This window comes from Nicotiana attenuata, unplaced genomic scaffold (assembly GCF_001879085.1).
Source record: "Nicotiana attenuata strain UT unplaced genomic scaffold, NIATTr2, whole genome shotgun sequence".
Classification (NCBI taxonomy): Eukaryota; Viridiplantae; Streptophyta; class Magnoliopsida; order Solanales; family Solanaceae; genus Nicotiana; species Nicotiana attenuata.
The window spans coordinates 168,639-179,032 of NW_017671458.1; the positions used below are offsets into that span (position 1 = coordinate 168,639).

General features: G+C 39.2%; 1 pseudogene; it reads left to right on the forward strand.

Moving 5' to 3' along the window:
- Positions 1 to 8,781, forward strand: part of LOC109208425 — a 33,125-nt pseudogene extending 24,344 nt beyond the window's left edge.
- The last annotated feature ends 1,613 nt before the right edge of the window (positions 8,782 to 10,394 follow it).

Here is a 10,394-nt window from a genome sequence, read left to right on the forward strand (position 1 = left end):
ATACACGACTTAATAGTCGTACGGGATGGACCAAGTCACAATCTCCAAGGGTGCACGACCCCACACTCATTATCTAGCGTGTGCGTCACCTCAAAGTAGCACAACATGTGAAATCAGGGGTTTCATACCCTCAGAACAGTATTTACAATCATTACTTACCTCAATTCGGTCCAAACTATAGCCCGTGATGCCTTTGCCCCTCGAATCGGCCTCAACTCACGTCGAATCTATCCAAAATCAGAATCACAACGTCAAAATATGCTAAGGGAATGAAGCCCATGCAAAAATAATCAATTTACAACATAAATTCCAAAATTAACCAAACCCGACCCCCGAGCCCACGTATCAGAATTTGATAAAATTTACATCATTAGACTCCTTATCTCCCCACGAGTTCAGACATATCAAAAGTTCCAAAATCCGACCAAAATGGCCCCTCAAATCCTCAAGTCTAGGTCTCCAATACCATACCCTAGTTTCCTCAAATTTTATCCTTAATTTCCACTAATATCATGATTAACCAATGGAAAAATGATCATAAATTCAAGTAATGAAGCTTAGGGAACTTACCCAACTGATTCACCTCGATTTTCCCTTGATTTCACTGCCCTAGCTCGTTTTCCGTCTTAAAAAATGGAGTACTTAGCCAAAAATTTGCGAAGGAAACATTATATACTTCTGGCCCAGGGATTCCACATTTGCAGCCCTGCTAACGCTTCTACGGTACCGCTTTTGCGGTCCATGAACCGCTTCTGCGGTCATCACTTAAGCCGCCTCCCGCACCTACGACCCTCTCTCCGCATCTGCGGTCGCGCAGGTGCGGTTCACATACCGCATCTGCGATTTCACTCAAACCAGCCTTTGGCCACATCTGTGGCGCCAACCACGCTTTTGTGATACCGCACCTGCGGTCCCCTAGCCGAAGGTGCGGTTATGACAGCAATGGGACATCTTCAGCTGCCAAAACCAACTTCCAAACTTTCTGCGAACCATCCGAAATCACCCCGAGGCCCCCAGGACCTCAACCAAAAGCACCAACAAGCCATATACTACTATTCAAACTTATACCAATCTTTAAAACACCTCAAACAACATCAAATCACCCAAAACACTTCGGATTCAAGCCTAAGGTTCTCAAAATCTTCCGAATTATGCTTTTGATCAAAAAGTCTGTCGAACAATGTACGAATGACCTAAAATTTTGCACACACATTCCAAATGACACAATGGACCTAATGCAACTTCCGGAATTCCATTCTGACCCCTATATCAAAATCTCACCTATCAACCGGAAAACGCCAAAATTCCACTTTCGCCAATTCAAGCCTAAATCTACTACGAACCTCCAAAATACATTCCGATTACGCTCCTAAGTCCCAAATCACCTAATGGAGCTAATCAAATCATAAAAATCCAAATCTGATATGAAATACTAACAAGTCAAGACCGAGTCAAACCTTTCAAATTTAAAGCTTCAAGCTTTAAATCATCCTTCCATATCTATTCCGATTAACCTGAAAACCAAAACCGACGATTTACATAAGTCACAATACATAATAGGGGCTAGTCATGCCCAAGAACTGACGAGCGAAGTGTAAAAGCTCAAAACGGCTGTTCGGGTCGTTACAGTTGTACATTGAGGTATAATTACTCATGCTCCAAAAGGAAGTAGTTTTATAAAAACAAATATGTGTATATAAATATGGAGCCTTGAGTAAATTAGAGAGGAACTTCAAGGTGGTTCTATGTTGGTAACAAGATGGCAATAAAGGCTATGTGGTTAAAAAAAAAAAGCAAAATGCAAAAAGAAAGACAAATGTGAGTAGTGTTCAAGGAGGGTGTAGTCATTTGTATCCCAAATGCTTATCCTACCCTTTCCTAAACCTACATTACAAGCTTAAAAAGTCCTTATGGGATCTCCAACTGAATGTTCTTGAATAGGCGGCGAATTAAAATAAGAGCAATCTTATGGTATGATATTTTGTAACACTTGAAATTCTTTGTTGAGAGTGAGCGTCTTTGTGCATTTGTCTCTTGTGTTATTATTGTAAATATGGTGATTTTAGGACTTTCTTTCTTGTGAGGGCACCTGAATTAGGATGGATTGGTAACATTGTTGTATCCGAAAATGAGTAAATGGAGCATATGTAGTAAACTAGTGCTTTTGAGTCACTTCTTGAGGCTTTTTGTTGTCACTTGATTACTTTGAAAATCCTTTGCATTTCTTAAAGTTGTTTTAAATGAGGGAGTCATTTGGTTAAGACTCACATGCTTGAGCCTAATTACTAGTACCAACCAAATCCATAAGTATGGTGCATAATTTGAGAATGTGATTTGTAAATAATAGTAATACTACGTGTGCTTTAAATGGTAGAGCCTCATTGAATTGTTGGTTTTGATTTGCTTGAGGACAAGCAAAAGCTTTTAGTTGGGGGTGTTGATGAGTGGTGATTTTACCACTCATTCTAGTCTTTTTTCTTTAGTTTTTATGTCCTTTAACTATAATATGAGGTTGTTTATGGTGTGTATTGTTAGGTTTAAATGATTCCATGAAGTGATTTGAATTCAATTGGAGTGGAATTGAGCAAAAAATGGTGAAAACCATGCAAAACTCTCCCGTGATTCCGCATCCGCGGAAGATTGGTCGCAGAAGCGGCCCCGCTCTTGCGTGAATAGACACGCATCTGCGAAGATGAGTTACTTTGCCAGAAATCGCATCTGCATGTAGATTATCACTTCTGCGGTTGCGCATCTGCGCTTGGGGGCCCGCATCTGCTGTGCCAAAAGTTCCTTCAATTTTCCGCTTCTGCGTTAGGGTATCCGCTTATGCGGAACCGCACCTGCGAGGATTCTTCCGCAGGTGCATCGACGGGTATCAAAACTGGGTTGGATTGACATTTCACATTTTCTCAATTCCAAACCCACAAGTACACGACCAAGCCTATTGGGAAGATATCTTTGGCTTATTTTCAGTCTCAACACTAGAAAGAACAAGGTTGGAAGCTAGGGTTTGCACACACACTTTGGTTTTGAAGATTGTGGTTATGAATTTCTTACTCATTTGTACTCATTTCTTTATTTCCTTGTTTTGTATTGAATATCTAAGTGTGTAGTATTGTATTCAACACTTGAATCATGTTTATAGAAATAATCATGTTTAAAGTATGGATTAAATACCTTGTGGTGTAAATATATGTATATGGGATATGGAAAAAGGTTACGGTGTTATATACGCACCACCACCTGATCAGTTGGTATATGTTGATGATTTTTCCCACAGTGGCCGAGATGATATGATGGGATGCCCTCAGAGGCTTGATGATGTTATGTACACCTATGCCTATGCATGACATGACATTTACACGTACGTGCATGATGTTATAATTGTTTTAGGAATTGGAAAGTTATTTAGACTTACAGGCAGAATTTCTTATTCCATGTTTCATCTATGTATTTTATGTACTGATTTTCATGCCTTACATACTCAGTACATTATTCGTACCGACGCCCTATTTCCCGGGGCCTGCGTTTCATGCCCGTGGGTGCAGGTAGGCAAGTCGATGGTCCCCTTTCTTAGGATCCTTGATCAGCGAGAGTTGGCGTGCTCCACTTGATCCAGAGCTGCCTTTGATTTTGGTACGATATGCTAGTATATAGATATATGGGTATGACGTGGCTTAGTCACGTCTTTGTACAGTTGTATTTCTATTAGAGGTCTGTAGACAGTTATGTATAGTTGGATAGTAAGTAGCCTTGCCACCACCTTTGACAAAGTTGACTCAAAAGGGAGCAAAGTTTCAATGGACTGATGCTTGCGAATGGAGTTTCCAGGCATTGAAGGACAGATTAACTTTAGCACCGATTCTAACGCTCCCAGAAGGGACCGTGGTCATGTTATCTATTGTGACGCCTCGGGCGTTGGGTTGGGTTGTGTACTGATGCAGCATGGTAAGGTTGTAGCTTATGCTTCTAGACAACGAGAAAGCACGAGAAGAACTACCCGGCCCACGTTTTAGAGTTAGCCGCGGTGATTCATACACTAGAGATGTGGAGGCACTACTTGTATGGCATTCATGTTGAAATTTATATGGATAATAAGAGCCTCGAGTATATCTTCAAGCAAAATGAATTGAATGTACGTCAAAGGAGATAGTTGGAACTACTTAAAGACTATGACGTCGATATTTTGTACCATCCGGGGAAGGAGAACGTAGTAGCCGACGCCCTCAGCCGTAGATCTATGGGTAGCCTGTCATATTTACAGCCAGAAAAAAGGGAATAGCCCACGAGGTTCATCAGCTAGCTAGTCTTAGAGTTCGGTTACTGGACTCAGGTGATATTGGAATTACTATTCAGGACACGGCAACATTCTCTTTAGTAACTGAAGTAAAGGAACGCCAGTACGAGGATCCTTTGTTAGTTCATTATAGGGATACCACCCCTCAGAAGGAGAAGACACTGTTTGAAATTAAATAAGATAGGGTCCTCAGATATCGAGGGCGATTATGTGTCCCTAATATTGCAGGGCTATGTCGGCAGGTTATGGGAGAAACTCACTATTCTTGTTATTCTATTCATCCAGGAGTAACCAAGATGTATCATGATATTAGGGATATATATTGGTGGGATGGAATGAAAAAGGATATAGCAGAGTTTGTTGCTCAGTGCCCTAATTGTCAGCAGGTCAAGATTGAGCACCAAAAAACCTGGTGGATTATTGCAGGCTATGGAGATTCTGACTTGGAAATGGGAAGTAATCAATATGGATTTCATCGTAGGCTTACCGCGTACCCAGCGTATACAAAGTCAGCCCATTTTCAGCCTGTTAGGACTACATATTCTGTAGAGGATTATGCCAAGCTTTATATTAAGGAGATAGTACGACTGCATGGTGTCCTTGTATCTATTATTCGGATAGAGGAGCTCAATTTACAGCTAACTTCTGGAGGTCCTTCCAAAAAGGATTGGGGACTCAGGTAAGTCGTTGTACAACATTTCATCCCCAGACAGACGGACAAGCTGAGCGTACTATTCAGACACTTGAGGATATGTTACGAGCTTGTGTGATAGACTTCGAAGGTAGTTGGGATGATCATTTGCCGCTTATTGAGTTCGCATATAATAATAGCTACCATTCTAGTGTTCAAATGGCTCCATACGAAGCTCATTACGGTCGGAAGTGTAGGTCGCCTATAGGGTAGTTCAATATGGGGAGCTACGTTAGTAGGACCAGAATTGGTACAACAGGCAGTCGAGAAAATTAAGCTTATACAGGAAAGGCTATTAGCAGCTCATAGCCTTCAGAAGTCTAATGCGTATTATCGACGGCGAGACTTGGAGTTTCAGGTTGACGACTGCGTATTCCTACAGATATCACCGATGAAAGATGTCATGAGGTTCGGTAGGAATGGAAAACTTAGCCCTTGGTACATTGGACCATATAGGATCATACGCAAGGTTGGCCAGGTAGCATATGAGTAAGACTTACCTTCGGACTTAGAGTCTGTACATCTAGTCTTTCATGTGTCTATGCTCCATAAATGTATCGGAGATCCTTCCAAAATCGTGTCAGTTGACGTCGTTCAGGTCACAGAGCGGCTATCATATGAAGCAATTCCTGTTGCTATATTAGACAGACAGGTTCGGAAATTAAGAACTAAAGACGTAGCTTCGATAAAAGTACTTTGGAGAAATAACAATGTGGAAGAAATGACTTGGGAGGCCAAAGAAGACATGAAGTCTAGATATCCCTACTTACTTCCTCCTCCAGAGAAGGGTCTGACTGAGACATCACAAGCCTAAGGTACGTGTATGGATTCTTGTGTTAATTATTGTCATTGGTCGTGTGAGGCTATTATCGTTATTGATGATTGTGGTCCTATGCGGCCTTGAATTATTGAGTTTCTACAGAAAGATTTGGTAGTAGTATTGTTACCAAGGCGACTCTACCAAAGTTATATAGATCTCACGGAATTAAACATTCGGGGACAAATGTTTCTAGGGGGGGGGGGATGTTACATCTCACGTTTTCGTACGTTAAAGTTTAGTCGTAAGTTAATCGACGTAAGTTCAGGGATGAGATTATCTTGAGGTTATACATATTTATGCCATTTATAACGAGCGATAAGTATGTTTCGTGAAGGATAAAGGGTAAACGAATCAATAAAAATGAGTTTCATTGAAGGTTGTCGATTTGGGATAAAATACGGTCCGAGCTACAATACCCGGTATTTATGGACTAATGCGATACAAGGTACGCCACGATCACGATAGTAGGATACGTAAAGTGTACTAAAAGTAGTATTTTAAGTAAGTGAGATAATTCTTAATTAAGTGGGTAATTAATTAAAAAGTGGGATAAGATTTAACCCCCCAACGTGGCAAGCAACCCCCTTCCTTGTAATGACTAACTAATAAAGAAAGCAAGGTGTCACACTTTGAAAGAAAGGTGACACCAAGCATTAATTATGTAGGCCACCAAAAGAATGAAGATAACACTATAAGATTTCATGAAAAACACTCCAATACCAAATCAGAACTTTAGCGATTCCCAACCAAAGTTTACAAACTCTTCTTTAGTGTCTTGTGACCAAAGTAAGTGTGAGGTTGCAAGTATTAAAACGGTTTAGGTGACAAAAGCTCTCCATTCCTGCAGTATATGCAATGCTCTTGTCTGTCTTGATGAATAGTTCTATCTTGAAATTTCCTTCCAATGTTGTATTAAAGTAGCCAATATCAACTTGAGAAAGATTTTAATGGTTTGCGCTCGGCTTAGAATATAGTTCCTGGAACCATGTCTGTCTAAATATTTGGTTCTTTGTTTCAAAGGTTAGTTTCTTTTTCTCTAAGTCATGGGTTCGAGTCTTGCTGCTGATGAAAAGCCTAGTATTTAAGTAGAGAAAGGTATAGGGCCCCCCATTATCCACCAAGTTTCAAACTGTGCTCCAGGTATGTTAAGGCTATCCCTTCTTTCTTTTTGGCATGATCCAAATAATACAAATAAAACCAGCAAAATATGCAACTTTCATAAATGACTCTATTCATAGAAGTACTAGGGGTGTCTATATTCTCGATTCCCCATGTGAATTATTATTATATCTTCTGTTCATGGTCTCAGAAAAATACGTATTTGATAAAGTTTATCCGAAAGGTATATTGATTTTTATGGTATTCTGAGAAAATCTTATTAACGTATTTTCTTATGCATTTCATGCATTGCATTCATTTACACTAACCCATGATCAGATGGCGTTATATACGCGTATATATGTAAATATATGTATATGGGATAAGGAAAAAGGTTACGCCGTTATATACGCACCACCACCTGATCAGTGGGTATATGTTGATGATTTTGCCCATAGTGGCCGAGATGATATGATGGGATGCCCTCAGAGGCTTGATGATGTTATGTACACCTATACCTATGCATGACATGACATTTACACGCACGTGCATGATGTTATAATTGTTTTAGGAATTGGAAAGTTATTTATACTTATAGGCGGAATTTCTTATTCCATGTTTCATCTATGTCTTTTATGTACTGATTTTCATGACTTACATACTCAGTACATTATTCGTACGGAAGCCCTATTTCCCGGGGCCTGCGTTTCATGCCCGCAGGTGCAGGTAGGCAAGTCGATGGTCCCCCTTCTTAGGATCCTTGATCAGTGAGAGTTGGCGTGCTCCACTTGATCCGGAGCTGCCTTTGATTTTGGTATGATATGATTGTATATAGACATATGGGTATGACGTGGCTCAGTCCCGTCTTTGTACAGTTGTGTTTCTATTAGAGGTCTGTATACAGTTATGTATAGTTGGATAGTAAGTAGCCTTGCCGGCTCGCCCCCACTGTATTTCCGCATGTATATGTACATATGTCTTTTGGACAGGTTTCCTCGCATATGGTATTCATGTTTATATCTTAAACACATGCTTAAGGGTGTTCGACAGGTAGGACTCGGGCACCCGTCGCGGCCCGTTGGTTTGGATCGTGACATGAACTTTGATTGATTCAGGTACCTGGGATCCAATGGATGAAGATATGGTCTAAATTTCATTCGGAGGAGGAGCCTTGTAAAAAATCGTATTGATTCTTATTAAAGAATGACAATTAACCGAGTCTTTTGAAACATGCACAGGGCAACTGAATTGTGCAGCTTGTTTTAGCTACTATTGATTTTTATAAACTCCTGTGACAATCATTGTGAGCTTGTAATCCCATTGAAGGTTTTCGATTAAGCGTAGACTAAAAATAACATTTGGTTGAAGGAAAATGGAACAATATTCCCGTAACAATTGGGCTTAAAAAATTTCAGTTTATGGGGGGTAGTATGTGATTCGTATTCAAAAAGAAAATTACCCATTTGATTAAACACGCTACCAATTAATTCTACCTCTTATTATAGCGAGTTCTTCTGGCGGGACGCGCATACAGGAAGGAAGTTTGAGCTTGATGCAAATGGCTAAATATCGCCTGCTTTATATGATTATCAATTAAATAAAAAATTATTTTATGTATAAATCCTTACATCTTCGGCAAACAGTGGGATGACAACTAGTTTTGGTATGTTAGGGGATATCATTATTGGCAAACCTAATGCCTATATTACATTACCAGATAAAGGAGTGATAAAACAAACATTGAATAAAATAGTATAAGAAGGTTCTCAAGCACCTTAATACTTATTCCAGAAGGATTTATTCGACCTAATTGTACCACGTAATCTAGAGCTGTTCAAAACCCAAACCGAAGCCGTTACCGAACCGAACCGATAGCTTATTGGCTTATTGGTATCGAATTATCGGGGTAATGGATGGGGAACAAATTGAGATTTTATGATTAATGACTTAACGGTTTGGGGACGGATTACTCAATTTTCTTATCGGGTAAATCGTTAATCCGTTAATTTTTTTGTGTATTTACGCTTTTACCCATATGTATATAAAGTACTATTGAAACACTAAGTGGCAAAATCCCTAATTTCTATTTCCTAATTCTCAATTGTCTGCAGCCACTAGAGGCAGAGAAGTCGTCGTCTCTCTCTTGAAGTCGAAAATTCGAAATCTGAATATGCTTGTCGCCTCGTGCTCATTAGTCATCACTTGTTACTCGTCACACAGTAAGGCAATCTCGCTCTCATCTCAATCTGAATCTGCTCGTAGAATTTCATCATCTGATTATAATAGGATGATTACTACTTCTTGTGAACTACTTATCATCAAATTGGAAGTGTTTTCTTGGAAATTTAGAAAGCTTATCTCAACTTTCTAATCAACCTTTGTTGTTTAAGAAATTACACCATTGTTTATCTGTCTTTCCTTCCCATTGTTGTTTGTATATTACTATTCTTTTCCAACTTCTTGATTCAATTAAAGGTGGCTGCCCAGTTTTATATGAATATTGGTTTTTCTCACATGGTGTACCTTTATCTATCTGCATATTACAGAATCGAATTACAACTTCTAGCTAAGTTACAGAATTGAATGTCAACATAGTCTGCTAGGAAACCTTAGGAACGTAATCGATTGTTTGTCTGCATATGTGCCATCTATGATAATGACACGCCTTTTTTTTCGCATCGTGTTATCAGATTAATTTGGCTATGTATGTATTCATTGCTTATTTTTTATTATTGTAGTGAGTCATAACATGGTTGAAAAGATACAAAGTTATAAGGTGATGGGTGAAAGTGGAGCTTCTAATTCAAATGCAGTAAGTCAAGCTGAAACAACTGAGTCTAATAACAAAAAAGAGGAGAAAAATGTCTATTGCGTAGGATCAATTTGTAGAAGTTGTTAGTTCCGAAAGGAATACAAAAGCAAAATATGACTATTGCTTTCATGAGTATTGTTGTAAGACAAAAGACGGTACGTCGACACTTCTTTCTCATATGGTTAAGTGTCCTAAACGTCCTTCTAATATTGATAAAAAGCAATCAAACTTAGGCTTTCAATCTGTTCCGGGGGGTAGCCAAGGTGATGTAGCTGTTGTAACTTGAAAATTTGATCAAGAAGAGTGTAGGAAGGCGTTATGTCGTATGGTAATAGTTGATGAGCTTCCTTTCAGTTTTTTTGAGAAAGAAAGTTTTAGAGACTTTATGAATAGCACAACCTTATTTTTGATCTCTTCCCGTAGCACTGTGACTAGGGATTGTTTTGATCTTTTTAATGAAGAAGAGAAAAAATTGATGAGGTCTTTTATGTAAACAAAACAAAGAGTATGTGTCACGACCCAATTTCTCATATAGGCCGTGATGGCGCCCAACGTTACTGCTAGGCAAGCCAACAGTGAACTAACCACATGATTGTTTCTTTTAATAATTTAGAAAATAGCTGATTTTTAATTAGTGCATAAGTAAGAAGTGAAAAGAGAGATAAATAATATTTAA